The following is an 11824-nucleotide window of genomic DNA, read 5'->3' as shown; positions in this document are numbered from 1 at the left end:
AAAGGAAGAGGCGGAGACAGTAGGCTGTGGGAGAGCTGGGAAGAGGAGGGGAAGGAGGGAGAAAGCAAGGTTCATACCGCTGGGGTGTAAACTACCCAAGCAAAATATGAGGTGCTGCTCCCTCAATTTGCGGTGGGACTCACTCTGACCATGGAGGAGGCCCAGGACAGAAAGATCGGATTCGGAATGGGAGGGGGAGTGGGCCACCAGGAGATCAGGTTGGTCTCACCGATACATAGCAGCTGACACCTAGATCAGCGGATGCAATAGATGAGGTTGGAGGAGGTGCAGGTGAACCTCTACCTCACTGGGAAAGACAGCTTGGATCTTTGGATGGAGTTAAGGGGGGAGGTAAAGCGACAAGTGTAGCATTTCCTGCGGTTGCAGGGGAAAGTACCAGGGGAGGGGGTGGTTTGGGTTGGAAGGGACGAATTGATCAGGGAGTTACGGAGGGAGCGGTTTCTGCTGAAAACCGAAAGGGGAGGAGATGGGAAGATGTGGCCAGTGGTGGGATCCCGTTGGAGGTGGCGAAAGTGTCGGAGGATTATCTGTTGTATGTGACGGCTGGTGGGGTGGAAGGTGAGGACAAGGGGGACTGTCCTTTTTAAGAGTGGGGGGTGGGGGTGGGGAGTGAGAGCTATGGGGTATAGAATAGACCCTGGTGAGAGCCCCATTTATAGTTGCTGAGTTTCTCCAGCATTTTTGTATACCTTTCTTAAACATGGGTATCTATTGCATATCTATTGGGGAATCAAAATAATTAAGAGAACATTAATTTATTTTATTAGGCGAATGCAGATTTTCTGAGAAACAGCAATTGCATGTGAAATAATAAAGATATTTATGTATTAAAATAGGTAATGATCTAGTTCAAGTTCAAGTTCAAGTGAGTTTATTGTCATGTGTCCCTGTATAGGACAATGACATTCTTGCTTTGCTTAAGCACACAGAAAATAGTAGGCATTTACTACAAAACAGATAAAATGTGTCCATATACCATGATATAAATATATACACACATGAATAAATAAACTGATAGTGCAAATATTCTAATATTCACATCAACATAAGAGTACAAGTGCGGCTGTGTCTGCAGGTCTGGACACAGAATGCCTGCAGCTATTTTTTGTCTTGATGAATTGCAGTTGAAAAGTCAAGCGTAAACAGATATTCTTGCATATTAACACTTGTTTGAACATGGTTGTTAATATAATAGGGAGAATTGGCAGATGCCCAGCACAGACAAGATATGGCGAAACAAGGAGCTGCTGATGCTACTTTACAAAAATAGACACAAAATGTTGTGGTAATTCAGTGGGTCAGGCAGCATTTCCGGAGAGCATAGATAGGTGACGTTTTAGGTCGGGATCCTTCTTCAGACTGATTGTGATGGAGGAAAGAAAGCTGGAAGAGCAGAGGAGCAGGATATTGCCTGTCAGGTGGATACAGGTGATGGGGCTTAGGGTGGGCAAATGGTTGGACAAAAGGCAGATATGAAAAGACAAAAAGTGTGAGATAAGGGTAGAGGAGTTGCGAATTGTCAAGCCAGTGAAAGGAATGTGGATGGAAGGTAAGGGGAGTGGGGGGGGGGGGGGGGGGGGGGTGGTGGCCTCACTCTGGCAATGTAGGAGGCCCAGGTGCGAAAGGTCAGTATGGGAATGGGAAAGGGCGTTAAAATGGTTGGCATCCAGTAGGCCATGGTGGACTGAGCGCAAATGTACGGCGAAATGGTCGCTCAGTCTACAATTAGTTAGCTGATGTGAAGGAGGGCACATCAGGAACACTGTTTGGAGTAGCTGTGTTTGGAGGAGGACTTCTCACCTGGAAGGACTGCTGGGGTCTCTGGATGGATGTGAAGTAGAACGTATAGGGACAGGTGTTACCAAGATACGATTGGAGTTTAGTTTAGAGATACCACGCGGAAACTGGTCCTTCGGCTCATAGAGCCCGTACCGACCAGTGATCCCGCACATTAACACTATCCTACACTAGGGTCAATCTGTACATTTATACCAAGCTAATTAACCTACAAACCTGTACGTTTTTGGAGTGTGGAAGGAAACCGAAGTTCTCAGAGAAACACACGCAAATCACGGGAAGAATGTACAAGCTCCCGTACAGACAAGCACCCGTAGCCAGGAACGAACCCGGTTCTCTGGCGTTGCAAGCACTGTAAGGCAGCAACTCTACCACTGCGTCACCTTGCTGCATTTTTCTTCCCCATCTGACTGAAAAACACTAATTAATCACCGTGTATCTTTCTTCCTCTATCCTGCCTGCAGAACCTTGACAAAAACATGCTCTTGGATGGCCTTGAAATAATGACAGCATTGGAAGAGTCACTTGAAGATGCCATGGATGCTTTTTCAACAGAAATCATGATGAATGTACTAATAGGTATAAAATGTAGATTAATGCTTGGGATTGTCTGTGTGGCTAAATCATCAGAATCATGGCGAGATAAAGCACGGAAAGGCCATCGGGTCGGTGATGATATTCCAACACATTGCCATTCTCTCCCACACATCTACATACTAGGAGCAATATACTGTGGCTGATTCATCTAATAACCCACACATCTTTGAAATGCGGAAGGAAACCTGAGCCCCTAGGGGAAACCCATGAGGTCACAAGGAAAATGAACAAACTCCATACAAATGGCACTGGAGGCCAGGATTGAACCCATATTTAGTTTAGAGATACAGCGTGGAAACAGGTCCTTCGGTCATTCGAGTCTGTGCTGACCAGTGATCATCCATACACTAGTTCTATTCTAGGGACAATATACAGAAGCCAATTTACCAACAAACCTACACATCTTTGGAATGTGGGAGGAAACCGGTGCACCCGGAGAAAACCCACGCGGTCACATGGAGACGTACAAACTCCGTACAGACAGCACCCACATGTCAGGTTCAAACGCGAGTCTGTGGCATTGTAAGCCAGCAACTCTGCTGCTGCACCTCTGTCCTTTCAAGTCCTGGAATAATGTCTAGACTGAGATTAAGATACATCCCCGTCTCAACTCCATTGTCCGTCTTCAGTAAAATGCATATTTTATGAAGGTTACACTTTCCTCAGCATAACTAGTAATGTTCCATGGTTATTAAAATAAATGCAGATTCTGCAAAGTGCTATGGCTTATGCATCAGACGTATCTCTTTATCGACTGATGTTAGTCAGAAAGCTCCCATCTAAAGTTCAATAACTCTAAATGAATATTATATCCAGCAAACTGCATGGGAGCAAATATTTAATTGGCCTTTGAATAGTGGCAAACTCACCACAAGACAGGTCCTCATATTTGCAGCATTATTCACTGTGGTGGATTTCTTGATTGTGCCTCTTAACAGAGTTCTTTTTAGCAAAGATTGGTCACTTGTTGAACTTTATTTTTACATTACATGGCAACTGTATACACGTGGAATTTTGTGAACAATTTTAACTATTTTTGAACCATTATTTATAAAGAGGATTGTTTCTAGCACAGGATCAGACATTGCTTATTATGTGCTAATCAGATTTTCAGCAATATTGTTGAAATTACAGCAGGTTACTCCACAGGAGATGTGGAGTCAGTATGGATAGAACTAAGGAATTGTACGGGTAAAAGGTTCCTAATGGGACTAACCTACAGGCCCCCAAACAGTAGCCTCGACATAGGGTGCAAGTTGAATCAGGAGTTAAAATTGGCATGTAGCAAAAGTAATGTTGTGGTTGTTATGGGAGATTTCAACATGCAGGTAGACTGGGAAAATCAGGTTGGTACTGGACCCCAAGAAAGGGACTTTGTAGAGAGAGAGGGGGGGGGGGAGATAGAGAGAGAGGAGAGAGAGAGAGAGAGAGAGAGAGAGAGAGAGAGAGAGAGAGAGAGAGAGAGAGAGAGAGAGAGAGAGAGAGAGAGAGAGGGGGGGGGGGGGGGGGAGAGAGAGAGAGGGGCGGGGCGGCGAGGCACGGAGCGATCTGAGGACGGTGAAAAGCAGCGGGGGGACCAGTGGGGGAGACAGACGATCATCCCCTGTGACGGATAGAGAGGAGAGGGGATAGAGGGAGGAAGGAGAGGGGACGCAGGTGGGCGTGGATTGGTGGGCATGTGGGCATTGTGACGTCAGCAGCTGGTGAGCGGCGTTTATATTAAAAAAATTGAGTCTTGTGATCAATCTTATTGAAAATCTGGGGAAATAATTGACCAAGGAGTGGATTTCTGAACTCATAAGTTAAATCCTTATTGAAATAGTACACATATCGGCGATTTTGTGTCTGGTTGTCGAGGAGATACGTTTCACATGCAAAACCACACACACACACACACACACACACACACACACACACACACACACACACACACACACACGCACACACACACAACAAATGCAGACCCGTTGGGTATGGTCCCCGATCGTGCTTCAGACCCCGAGTACGGGGAGGGGGGGGAGTGGGTGGGAGGGAGGAGTGGGGGGGAGGGGGAGAGGGGCGGGTGGAGGATTTTATAATAAAATGTGTACATAAAAATGTCCAAATGTTTTGAGGAGTGCACGAGTGAATGTAAATGTGAATTAGTTAGCGAAATGGAAAAAATCACGGAGTTTCAGGGTGTGGTTTTGGAGGACCAAGGAATCAAAGGCCGAGTCTGACATACACCCACAAAGACAGACAGACAGACAGACAGACAGACAGACAGACAGACAGACAGACAGACAGACAGACAGACAGACACACACAGTTTTAATAGTAGATTAGACCAAGTGCAGACCCGTTGGGTCTGTTTCCGCAACGGCGTTTGCGGGGGGGGGGCTGAGGCATCACACTCACATTAACCACCCCCCAAACACACAGGTGGGTGGAGGGGGGGTGAGAAGAGGGGAGGGAGGGGAGAGGAGGAGGAGGAAATGGGACAGATTTGGGAAGGAAACGAGAGCGGGGTAGGGGGTGAGAGAGAGGGATGGGGGGAGAGATGTGGGAGGGGAGGAGGGGGGGAAGGGGAGAGGGGTGGGTGGAGAGAGGGGAAAGAGTGGGGAGGGAGGGTGGAGGGGGAAGGGGGGAGAGAAGTGAAGTGGAAGAGAGGGAGGAGAGAGGGATGGGGAGGGGAGAGAGATGTGGGGGGAGGGAGGGGTAAGAGTGTGGAGGGAGGGGTAAGAGTGTGGAGGGAGGGGGAAGAGTGTGGAGGGAGGGGGAAGAGTGTGGAGGGAGGGGGAAGAGTGGAGGGAGGGGGAGAGAGGTGGGGGGAGAGTGGGGAGGGATAGTGGGAGGGGGGAGAGGTGGAAGAGTGGGGAGGGTCAGGGGGGAAGGGGTGGGGGTGGAGAGGGGAGGGAGGGGGAGAGAGGGGTGGGGGAGGGAAAGGGGTGGGGTGAGGGAGAGAAGTGGAAGAGTGGGGAGGGAGGGGTAGGGGGAGTGGTGGAAGAGGGACAGAGGGGTAGGGGGGGGCGGGGGCGGGGGGAGAGAGGGAAGGGGATAGGGTAGAGAGTGAAGGGGGGTGTGGGAGAGGGATGGGTGGGAGAGGGAGAGGGGTGTGAAGAGGGAAACTTAGAAACATAGAAATCAGGTGCAGGAGTAGGCCATTCAGCCCTTCGAGCCTGCACCTCCAGTCAATATGATCATGGCTGATCATCCAACTCAGTATCCTGTACCTGCCTTCTCTCCACACCCCCTGATCCCTTTAGCCACAAGGGCCACATCTAACTCCCTCTTAAATATAGCCAATGAACAGGCCTCAACTACCTTCTGTGGCAGTGAATTCCAGAGATTCACCACTCTCTGTGTGTAAAATGTTTTTCTCATCTCGGTCCTAGAAGATTTCCCCCTTATCCTTAAACTGTGACCCCTTGTTCTGGACTTCCCCAACATCGGTTTCTATAAGATCCCCCCTCAATCTTCTAAAATCTAGCGAGTACAAGCCGAGTCTATCCAGTCTTTCTTCATATGAAAGTCCTGACATCTCAGGAATCAGTCTGGTGAACCTTCTCTGTACTCCCTCTATGGCAAGAATGTCTTTGAGCATTGGGCATTGTGACATCACACAATGGAACGTTCACCATGGGGTGGGGCTCCTGCAAAGGCATATGTAAATGGATCCATTCCGATTGGACATATGTGAACATTGGGCATTGTGACATCACACGATGGAACGAATCAAAAGGAAGAAAGGCAGCGGCAGCCGGACGGACGGACGGCAGGCGGCAGCCACAGACTTTTATATAATGATAGATAGATAGATAGATAGATAGATAGATAGATAGATAGATAGATGAGGGAGAAGGGTAGATCAGAGGTGTCAGTTGAAAGATACACTAGCAGGGATGACAGTGGAACAAAAATGGCAGGTGTTTCTCGGAATAATACAGAAGGTGCAGGATCAGTTCATTCCTAGGAGGAAGAAAGATTCCAAGGGGAGAAAGGGACGACCATGGCTGACAAGGGAAGTCAGGGACAGTATAAAAATTAATGCGAAGAGGTACAATGTAGCAAAGATGAGCGGGAAGCAAGAGGATTGGGTAATGTTTAAAGAACAACAGAAGTTAACCACAAAGACAATACGGGGAGAAAAGATGAGGTACGAAGGTGAGCTAGCCAAGAATATAAAGCAGGATAGTAAAAGCTTCTTTAGGTATGTGAAGAGGAAAAAATTAGTTAAGACCAAAGTTGGACCCTTGAAGATCGAAAAAGGTGAAATTATTATGGGGAACAAGGAAATGGCAGATGAGTTGAACAGGTACTTTGGATCTGTCTTCACTAAGGAGGACACAAACAATCTTCCTGTGACTAAAATTAGAGCACATGGTATTGGGTGACTAAAATTAGAGCACATGGTATTGGGGGTAGGGTGTTGACATGGATAGAAAATAGGTTGGCAGACCAAAAAGAGTAGGAGTGAACGGGTCCTTTTCAGAATGGCAGGCAGTGGCGAGTGGAGTGCCGCAAGGCTCGGTGTTGGGGCCACAACTGTTTACCATATATATTAATGATTTGGAAGAGGGAATTAGGAGCAACACTAGCAAGTTTGAGGATGACACAAAGCTGGGTGGCAGTGTGAACTGTGAAGAAGCTGTTAAGAGGTTGCAGGGTGACCTGGACAGGTTGAGTGAGTGGGCAGATGCATGACAGATGCAGTATAATATAGATAAATGTGAGGTTATCCACTTTGTCGGCAAAAACAAGGCGGCAGATTATTATCTCAACGGGGTTAGGTTAGGTAAGGGGGTGGTACAGCAAGACCTTGGCGTCCTTGTACACCGGTCACTGAAAGTTGGCGTGCAGGTACAGCAGGCAGTGAAGAAAGCTAATGGAATGTTGGTCTTCATAACAAGAGGATTTCAGTATAGGAGTAGAGAGGTTCTTCTGCAGTTGTATAGGACTCTGGTGAGACCACATCTGGAGTATTGTGTACAGTTTTAGTCTCCTAATTTGAGGAAGGACATCCTTGTGATTGAGGCAGTGCAGCGTAGGTTCACGAGATTGATCCCTGGGATGGCGAGACTGTCATATGAGGAAAGATTGACTGGACTAGGCTTGTATTCACTGGAGTTTAGAAGGATAAGGGGGGATCTTATAGAAACATATACAATTATAAAAGGAATGGATAAGCTAGATGCAGGAAACATTTTCCCTATGTTGGGCGAGTCCAGAACCAGGGGCCACAGTCTTAGAATAAAGGGTCATTTAAGACTGAGGTGAGAAAAAACGTTTTCACCCAGAGAGTTGTGAATTTATGGAATTCCCTGCCACAGAGGGCAGTGGAGGCTAAATCACTGGATGGATTTAAGAGAGAGTTAGATAGAGCTCTAGGGGCTAGTGGAGTCAAGGGATATGGGGAGAAGGAAGGCACGGGTTATTGATAGGGGACAATCAGCCATGATCACAATGAATGGCGGTGCTGGCTCGAAGGGCCGAATGGCCTCCTCCTGCACCTACTTTCTATGTTTCTATATAGTAGTGGCCAGAGGATTTGGAGTGACAGAGGAACTGAAGGAAATCCACATTAGGCAGGAAATGGTGTTGGATAGACTGATGGGACTGAAAGCTGATAAATCCCCAGGGCCTGATGGTTTGCATCCCAGGGTACTTAAGGAAGTGGCTCTGGAAATCGTGGATTCATTGGTAATAATTTTTCAATGTTCTATAGACTCAGGATCAGTTCCTGTGGATTGGAGGGTAGCTAATGTTATCCCACTTTTTAAGAAAGGCGGGAGAGAAAAAACAGGGAATTATAGACCAGTTAGCCTGACATCGGTGGTGGGGAAGATGCTGGAGTCAATTATAAAAGATAAGATAGCCGAACGTTTGGATAGCAGTAACAGGATTGGTCCGAGTCAGCGTGGATTTACGAAGGGGAAATCATGCTTGACTAATCTTCTAGAATTTTTCGAAGATGTAACTAGGAAAATGGACAAGGGAGAGCCCGTGGATGTAGTGTGCCTGGACTTTCAGAAAGCATTTGATAAGGTCCCACATAGGAGATTAGTGGGCAAAATTAGGGCACATGGTATTGGGGGTAGAGTGCTGACATGGATAGAGAAGTGGTTGGCAGACAGGAAACAAAGAGTAGGGAATAACGGGTCCCTTTCAGAATGGCAGGCAGTGACTAGTGGGGTACCGCAAGGCTCGGTGCTGGGACTGCAGCTATTTACAATATACTTCAATGATTTGGATGAAGGGATTCAAAGTAACATTAGCAGGTTCTCTGGATGCTTTCAAGAGAGAGCTAGATAGGGCTCTTAAAAATAGCGGCTATAGGGAGAAGGCAGGAACTGTGCACTGATTGGGGATGATCAGCCATGATCACATTGAATGGCGGTGCTGGCTCGAAGGGCCGAATGGACTACTCCTGCACCTATTGTCTATTAATGAATATGGAAAAATGTCACCGAATCCTACAGCATGGTAACAGGTTATTCGGCCCAACATGCCCACGCTGACCAACATGCCCCATCTACTCTAGTCCCAACTGCCTGTGGTTGGCCCATATCCTTTTAAACCCACCCTATCCATGTACCTGTCCAAAATGTTTTTGAACACTGTGATAATATCTGCCTCAACTACCTCCTCTGGCAGATCGTTCCATATAAATACTACCCTTTGTGTTGAAAAAACTGATCACCAGGTACTTATTAAATCTTTCTCCCCCCCTCACCTTCAACCTATGTCCACTGGTTCTTGATTCCCCTACTCTGGGTACAAGACCTGCATATTATCTATTCCTTTCATGATCTTGCACCTGCAATTTCCTCTCTGGCTTCCCAGTGTCCTCAGATATATCTGATCAGGCCTGGGAAATTTGTCTACCTTCATATGCATTAGGACCTCCTCGATGTAATACTGAGTGCCCACAAGACTTCCCTTAACATATTTAATGTATAAAATCTCCGAATGTAGATGTAAAATCTCTTGGGATTATCCTTAATACAGTATTATCTGTCCCCTATTTGCCCTCCCGATTTCCTTTTTATGACGTTATGGTTCAAGACCTTTCTTCAGGCTCTGAGTCTGAAGAAGGGTCCTGACCCAAAACGTCACATATCCATTTCCTCCAGAGATGCTGTTTAACTCGCTGAATTACTCCAGTGCTTTCTGTTTTATCGAGAATGAAGATTATATATTTTCTAGAACCTTTGTTTTGGCAAAAATACCCAGCCAGAATGGTTGCTATTGCTGGGGTTCACAGCTTACTAAATAGACTGCTTTCTGAACACATTTCGAACTTTTGGTTAGTTGTGTTTCTATGATAATTTTCTATAGCTCATAGTTATGATGAAGATTATATTCATAGAGTTGAGTATTAATAACATTAGTCCATCCGTCCGTCGTGAAATTCTTGAAGCTGCCATTTGTACATCAGTAGACATTGCTGACTTGACGTAATGGTGGCCGACTAGGAAAGGGGGAGATGCAGCGAGACCTGGATGTCATGGTACACCAGTCATTGAAAGTGGGCATGCAGGTGCAGCAGGCAGTGAAGAAAGCGAATGGTATGTTAGCTTTCATAGCAAAAGGATTTGAGTATAGGAGCAGGGAGGTTCTACTGCAGTTGTACAGGGTCTTGGTGAGACCACACCTGGAGTATTGCGTACAGTTTTGGTCTCCAAATCTGAGGAAGGACATTATTGCCATAGAGGGAGTGCAGAGAAGGTTCACCAGACTGATTCCTGGGATGTCAGGACTGTCTTATGAAGAAAGACTGGATAGACTTGGTTTATACTCTCTAGAATTTAGGAGATTGAGAGGGGATCTTATAGAAACTTACAAAATTCTTAAGGGGTTGGACAGGCTAGATGCAGGAAGATTGCTCCCGATGTTGGGGAAGTCCAGGACAAGGGGTCACAGCTTAAGGATAAGGGGGAAATCCTTTAAAACCGAGATGATAAGAACTTTTTTCACACAGAGAGTGGTGAATCTCTGGAACTCCCTGCCACAGAGGGTAGTCGAGGCCAGTTCATTGGCTATATTTAAGAGGGAGTTAGATGTGGCCCTTGTGGCTAAGGGGATCAGAGCGTATGGAGAGAAGGCAGGTACGGGATACTGAGTTGGATGATCAGCCATGATCATATTGAATGGCGGTGCAGGCTCGAAGGGCCGAATGGCCTACTCCTGCACCTAATTTCTATGTTTCTATGTAAAGGGGATTCAGGGCCATCTAGGCCTTGTGCTGGAGCTCCAGTGCACTATTTGGCTGGATCATGGTTCCTAATGTCTAGAGGTCTGTCCAGTGAATGCCAATTATCAGAGATTGATTCTATGATGTTATGCTTCGTAAAGAGGATCCGTAGAGCAAAGTGTTTTAATCCAATCATTCCCAGAGCTATAGCGGCTCTGAACCGGCCCTGCTGAGTGTCCCCCACCCCCACGGACTGTCTCTCTCGGATGGTCATGTCCCACGGACACATCTGCACTTTAGTCTGTTTGAACTGTTTTGACTATTTTACTGTTGTAATGTTCTTCTTACAAACCATGTCCTCGGGTTATCTAAATCTAAATTTGATTAGTTATTTAAGTTATGACATCGGATGGAAGCTGCATACCAAATCTCGTTGCGCTTATGTGCAATGACAATAAAAGATATTATTATTATTATTATTATTATTATTATTATTATTATTATAAACCTTACCATCTCCACTCTTTCTTTTGGTAAAGAATTGACAGATTAAGTTTTGGAAAAGGATGATGTAGACAGAGATGGATATTTATCCTACTCCGAGTACATGCACTCTCAGAACAGGACAGACCGCCTCACCACCATCCTGGATAAAAGTGCAAGAGATAAAACAGCAAACCTGATGCTGTGAATACAACGTATGCAGTCTATTGGAAGTAAAGAACATGATGGATAAAGGCAGGCAAACCTGTGTTACATTTTATATATATAACTCATTAAATCATGAGTGAAAGATAATCTGACTCCTATTGATATCAGCACAGAGAGATGGCCAACTCCTCCCAAACCCGCATTCTGCTTCTCAAGGTCAGTCATAGTCACATAGCACGGAACTGTGCCCTTCGGCCCACTGAGACCACACCAACTATCAAGCACCAATCTAGAATAACCGCCTGCTAATTGCATTTTATTCTAACTCCTCTCAGGGTCCGCCCGCACATTAGTGTCAATTTATAGTGACCAATTATCCTACCAATCCAAATGTTTTTGGGATATGGGGGGAAACTGAAACACCTGAATGATATCCACAGTCACGGGAGAACATGCAAACTCCAAACAGACAGCACTGCACGTCAGGACTAAACCTGGCCAATGGTGCTACTTGACCTGCAGAAGCAGGACTCTGGAATTTCATCCTGAGTGAACGGAGTTAATATTGATAGACATTTTTTTTAA

Source organism: Amblyraja radiata, chromosome 8, assembly GCF_010909765.2.
Source record: "Amblyraja radiata isolate CabotCenter1 chromosome 8, sAmbRad1.1.pri, whole genome shotgun sequence".
NCBI lineage: Eukaryota > Metazoa > Chordata > Chondrichthyes > Rajiformes > Rajidae > Amblyraja > Amblyraja radiata.
Note: the sequence above shows the minus strand (reverse complement) of the source record.